This window comes from Nicotiana tabacum, chromosome 7 (assembly GCF_000715075.1).
Source record: "Nicotiana tabacum cultivar K326 chromosome 7, ASM71507v2, whole genome shotgun sequence".
NCBI lineage: Eukaryota > Viridiplantae > Streptophyta > Magnoliopsida > Solanales > Solanaceae > Nicotiana > Nicotiana tabacum.
The window spans coordinates 13,908,523-13,915,338 of NC_134086.1; the positions used below are offsets into that span (position 1 = coordinate 13,908,523).

Here is a 6,816-nt window from a genome sequence, read left to right on the forward strand (position 1 = left end):
ATACTTGGCCTGCACTTATCGCATTTGAGGAGTCAGGCAAGTTGCATGCTTAGTATCCTTAGCATAGCTACACTTCTAGTGGCCTCTTCAGAGGTGTTCATGATTTAATGGAATAGAAAGGAATGGGGAGGTAAGATTGTCCGTTTTAGTCAAAAATATCCATGTGTATTCCTTTTCTTTGCTTTCCACTTAACCAGTGGACACCTAAAGAAGAACATTAGTAAACTTTATTTTACCACCCAGAATTCCAGACATACATTTCACGTGCAGAACTATATAGAGATGCTAATAGAATTACAAGTCTTCTTATAAGCCTTAGAATCTCCAAGAATATGTTAGTATATCCAAATCCAAAATGAAAGCAAGATCTAAAATGTAGTTATTTCCAAGAAATCTACACCAAAAAAGTCCAATCCTCTATGGAGCAACAACTCTCTCTTGTTGAAGTTCTACTCATCTTCTATATTATTTTGTTGATATCCTAATTTAGAAAGTATGCCACACTTTCTCATCTTTGTTGTGCTCTTTCACCCTCTCTTAAATATCCTTCTCTCTCTCTATCACCGGCACCACTTTTTCCATCTCTAAATTCTGTATTCTTCACTCCTCTTCGTTCCAGGATATTCATCTGTGCAAGCACATTACCTCACATCAATACAACAACAACAACAACCCAGTGTAATCCCACATCTATAGAAGTACTAAATACGGCAAACACAGAACAATCTACTTTATGTAATTTTCAATTTGTTAGTAAAGATCAAAGTTGTCAACTTACTCAATTTAACTGATGCTTGAAGACTTATCCTTTTTGAGTCCACCCTACCCTCTAACTCTTCCCCCAAAAAAAAACACCTAAAAAAAAAGAATCATTCATTTCGAAGCACCATTTTCATTTCCTCGGACTCTGTTCAATCAATACCAGAGATGGATTCAGGGTTTAAAATATATGGGCTCGATTTGGGGATTCTACCACAATTCAGTTGTTTTAATGGGTTCAAGATCAATTACTTGTAGTTATCTAGTGAACTTTTTACGCATATACAGAGTCCCAGCCAAAGCTATTGAGTTCAGAGGAAAGCGCAATTTACACTCTACATCCGCCCCGGATCGATACACATCTAAATCCCAAACTAATTGGTGTCAGATCTATGAACCCTCAATATTCCATCAAATTCTCCTAAATAAGAAAACGTAAGGTAAAGGGGGTTGATTTTTAAGCTTCCCTGTACTCCACCTGCTAAAATTTATCTCTCTTAGTTTTAACAAACCAACAAAAAATCTAAAGCAGACAACACAGCTTGAATTTTAAATAACAATCACATTCAAGCAATTTAATTCTAACTGAAATAACAAATCCCAAGAAAACTAATATGTAAGCATAAAGAACGAAACTGTAACAAAAAAAAATGGCAAAAAAAAAAAAAAAAGAGAGGAGAAAAATACTTACATGTCCCATGATTTTCTGAAGATTCTTGTTGTTGTTGGCGAACAAATACATGAGACTAATTGGAACTGACACGTATACTGCGAACTTTGCTATCTCTAATACACCCTTTGAAGTTCCAATAGACGACATCGTTTTCTACTTCTTCTTCTTCTTCTTCTTCTTCAATTTGCTTGTTGATGCCAAACTGAAACCCTTTAAATTTGCAGAGAGAAATAAGAGGATGAGAAGTCAGCTACGTGGAGTTTTGGGCTTCTATTCTTTACTATGGAACATGGGCCGAATGGGCTTGTGCGAATCCCAATGACACCAGGTAGCCATTCTAGAGGGCTACTATTTAAAAATTAGCCAGTATATCTTGAATTTTAAATTTTTTGTTTAATTTTTCAGGACATGAAATCCTGAATTTAAGATTTTTAATTTAAATTTTCAAGATAAAATAAGTACTAGCTAATCCCTAAATAACAACCTTAAAAATGACTATTTGTGTACTTCCTCCGAATCCCACTAGAGGTGTTCTAGCCCGACCCAATAGTAGTTATAAACTTTTGGGGCACGGGAAATTATGGATAAGTACACAAATAGCCTTTAAGGTGGATGGTCTTAAATTTTTGTCATCATTTGCCTCATGAGCAGAACTTCAAATTTAACAAGTGTTGCTCCTCGCTTGTTCATAAGCAACACTTTTAGCTTTTGACTTTGAAGTTTTGCTCATGGAGCTAGTTGGAGTCAAAAATTAAAGACAACCCAAAAAGTATCATATTTCTTTAGGAAACTATAGGTTATATGTCACTGGAAATGGAATCGTCTAGGTAGAGAGCGTGTTACCCCCCTCCCCCCTCTCCCAAATGAGTTTTTTATCCACGAAATTGGATTAATTGAACCTTTAAACGGCTACCAAAAAACCGAGCGCGAAATCGAAAAAAAAATAATTGGTTATATTAACGTCAAATAATATGTTCCAAAAATTTAATTTACCTAATGATTGTGATATGTCGATAGAATATTTTCCTTCCCCAACGGTACAATTCTGCAGATAAAGTAACATAGAAAGTACGCAATGAAAATTTAAATCATATTAATAAGTATACATGTAGTACTTTTATGATATACTAGTTTTATGGTACACGCATTGCGCGTGTATCCTATCTAAGTGGATTATTTTTAAAAAAATAACTCAATAATCATGCCAAGTAAACCAAATAGTTTTAAAATGTTTTATTTGGGTGGGGGGTTGATAATTCCTATATTGTTTATTTTTAAAATATTAAAATTTTTATTATAAAAATTTTCATCTCTATATTTCCCATCTATAGTTTTCAATTCCTGTGAAAATACTCATTTATATATGCGGCCTATTCAATTGATTTTGGTTTCTAGAAACAATTCTTCATTTTGTATTTAAAGAAATACCACCTTAATAAAATTTTAATAAGCAATCAGTGAGTAGGGACTTAATTGTATATGCTATAATTCATTTTATTGGGGAATAAATATTAATTGATAAGTAATTCTCACCAACTTAAGGTTCTCATATGATACAAACTTCTAGGAAAGTTGTTAATTAACCAAAATTCAAGGAATGCCAAGATTTTGCTAATATACCAAAACTTAAAGTAGCAATTTTTAACTGACTTAAAAGTCTTAGATATTAGCTACCATTAAAATACCTTTTCAAGAAAAAATTAAAATATTTAAATTAATTATAATTACAATTTTGTCTAAAATGAAGTATATTGTCAAAGCTAAAAAGTTGATCAATATTTTTTATAGGGATTTGTGCTTTTAAAATAATATAGTTTAGATAGATATAAGAAATTAATAAATATAGAAAGTTGTTTGTTGATTAATTTATTTTTAAAATACATAATTGAATTTCTAAAGAATTAATTTATTGTACATCTATAAATTTATAAAGTTCATTCATTGTTTACTTATTTATCTTCCTTTCTATATCTATATTTTTGAAGAAAAAAAAGGTAAAAGTTATCACTCATGGACATGCTCTCTCGACCTATGCAAGATAATGTACTATTTTTTCATGGATTCCAATTGACCAACACCTAACATTTATTAATTCTTTTATGAAAATAAAAGACTCCTAAACCTAAAATAAATTAAAAGTGAGAGAAAATTTTAATGTAATTTTCATGTGTTATTTTTTTTATTTTTACAAATATGTTTATATTATATAGTTCAAATAAGAAAGAATTTAATCCACAAAGTTTAGTTAATTTTAAGTCTAAAATATTAAAATATAATTAGATGTCTATTCCTAAATATTAGAAAAATAATTAAAAGACTATTTTGTTTGGTATGGAATCCATATTACAAGAGACAATCTAATTTATAATTTTTTTTAAGACAAGCAATTTGGCTGGCATTTATCAATTATACAACATAGAAAAAAATATTATTTAATAAGGCTTAGATCAGATGTCTAACTAATTTTCTGTTATGTCCGTATTTGTCCAAATAACCTATATATAATTATAAATAAATCAGATATGAAATCAGCTAAATCCAAAATATGAAACAAATATTATATGAAAATTAACATAAGTTTGTGAGATATCAAATATAAAATAAGCCAAGCTAAATCAAAAATATGAAACAAAGAATTATATAAAAATTAAAAAAGGTTTGTAAGATAAAGAACACATAAATTTAATTACCTTATGTTCCAGACCAAACCATTATCGAAAAGAAAGCTTCCAGATGATGGCTTACAACACACTAATCTTGTAAGATATGCCTACAAACACCATATACAAATTAAAGACAGTGTATAATATAAATTGCTTTTGTATTATATTCAAAGTTCTAATAAAATACGTGAATACAAAATTCAACTACTAATATAATGTTTACAAATGCGTAAATGCAAAATTCAACTACTAATACAAATAAGTGCATGCAAAATTCAACTACTAATACAAAGTTTACAAGTTGAATGTAAAATTCAACTATTAATATAAATACGTAATACAAAGCTTCTTGCTCTAAGAAAGAGAAAGCAAAACCATTAGTTTTGTGCTGCTCGAACAAGAATTATTTTAAGGACGAAACCTAAAAGGAGACTAAATATAGTTGGAGTTGAACAAAAATCCTTTCTAGTGTATAATTGATTTGAACAAAAAGTTTTCCTATTATGTGGTGTACGATTTTTTTTAGATTGTTAATATTAGGAAAATAATTAATTATGGAAATAATTTATGGAAATAATTAGATGACTATTCCTTAATATAGGAGAATTAATTAAATGACTATTCTTAAATATTAAAAATAATCAAATGACTATTTTGTCCAGTATAAACTTTATTTTTGAAGGATAAAAAAACAAACGACATTTCGCTAAGGGCCTTCGTGCTTTTAATATAATATAGATTTACGGTCATCACGTTATTGTAAAATTAATCGTGCTATTTATGCTAAACATATAACCCAGAATAATGTGCATAAATAGTCAATGGGGAAATGAAGTGGTTTTTCAATGTAAAGACAAGCTCATAGTAATGTCTTCCTCATATTCAAAATTAGGAAATTACACTTAATAACCTTAAAATTTGATGGTCTTAATTTTTTGACTCTTGCATGCTCCATAAGCAAACCTTTAAGATCAAAAGTTAAAAGTGTTCCTCATCGGGAAGCGAGGAGCAATACTTGTAAAATTTAATTCTACCATTTGAGCAAACAAGATCAAAAAATCAAGTCACACTCGAAATGTCTATTTGTGCAAATCACCCATTCAAAATTGGGCTTCAACTGAAAAAATAAGCCCAACAAGTGGGCCGTGATTTTAAGAGGCGCGAAAGAACAATGAACAAAATTTTAAGAAAAGAGAATAATCATAATTACAGTGTTAGTGCGGTAAAAATTGCACGGGGCGTCCTATTTGACCGACCCTATTTAATATATACTCATTTTTTAAAAAGATTTTAATATGTACCCACTTTTTAAACAACTTCAGTCCCCTTTCTCCTCCTCTTTCTCCTTCTTCGTTTTCTTAAGATATTTTCAGTACAGTAACACAGGTTAGCATCTGGTCTTCATTGTTACGACTTATTAATAACAATGAATCAACTAACATAAGATGCACAATTTCTTTTTATTTTTTTCGCATTTTTATGTTTTTTTTTTTTGAATCAAATGAATTAATCTGTGGGGTTAAAGTAATAGTTTCACTTTATATCACTTAAACTTTATGATTATTAGATTTATTTCCACTGGAAAAAAAATGAAGATCCAATATAATGATTGTATGGGTCAAAAAACTATATAAGCACAAAAAAAAACTTCAGCTTATATAGTGTTGAAGTTTTTACAAATGAACTAAATAACTTCAGCATCTTCTGCTGAAGTTTTTGAAAAAGCTTATCCAGGACAAAAAAACTTCAGCTTATTTAGTGTTGAAGTTTTTACAAATGACCTAAATAACTTCAACATCTTCTGCTGAAGTTTTTGAAAAAGTTTATCCAGGACAAAAAAAACTTCAACTTATTTAGTGTTGAAGTTTTTACAAAAGAACTAAATAACTTCAGCATCTTCTGCTGAAGTTTTAGAAAAAGTTTTACGACAAAACTAATGAATACAGTTGCTGAAGTTCTTACAAACGAACTAAATAACTTCAGCATCTTCTGCTGAAGTTTTTGAAAAAGCTTATCCAGGACAAAAAAACTTCAGCGTATTGCCTTTGCTACTTCAGGCTCATCTACTAGAATGCTGAAGTTTTGCATGATTGACTTTGCTACTCCAGCCCCGTATGCTGAAGTTATGCGAAAAGGCGGGTACGTTTGCAATTTTTTTTGCAAAACGGGCACAAGTTAAAACGTGATCCAAAAAACGGGTATAGATGCAAATGGCCCGTTAGTGTGTAGGTTTGTTTATATTTTTCCTTCCATAGCATTAATAGGGAAACAGGGAAAACTTCCCTGATCATGTAAAGAAGAATCATTATATCAATAAAACTTGTGAGCTTAACTTTATATATTTTCTAATTTGTATCTAATTTCTTTTCTCGATTCTAAGGCTGAAACAACATATTTTTCGAGCGCATGATGATGTGGATACTGAGTACTTGATTGACAAAAAGTGTTAATAGCATTTTGAGTTTATTATGAGGACAAAGACAAAGAAGAAAAATGGAGGGTAAATCTTAGTCAAATATAATTAACTCTAGATCCACATATATTGAATATGAAAATCGAAGGAGGCCAAGCTTCTATAACATTCCTTAAGATGATTAACAGACATCAAATGTAAATGATAAACTTACATCTTTGATATATTGTTCCGTACAGAAAAGAGGGAAAGTTGTTGATAACTATGAGAACTATCTTTGTTGATTCAACAATGGTGATTACAAAGGG

At 30.1% G+C, this 6,816-nt stretch overlaps 1 long non-coding RNA gene across 1 annotated transcript; it reads right to left on the minus strand.

Annotated features, from left to right (window-relative positions):
* Window positions 1-306: 306 nt before the first annotated feature.
* Window positions 307-1,590, minus strand: LOC107832325 (uncharacterized). Its single transcript, XR_012711495.1, has 2 exons — window positions 1,451-1,590; window positions 307-628 (listed from the first exon to the last, which is right to left on the minus strand). It is a non-coding gene; the product is annotated as an uncharacterized LOC107832325 (long non-coding RNA).
* Window positions 1,591-6,816: the final 5,226 nt, after the last annotated feature.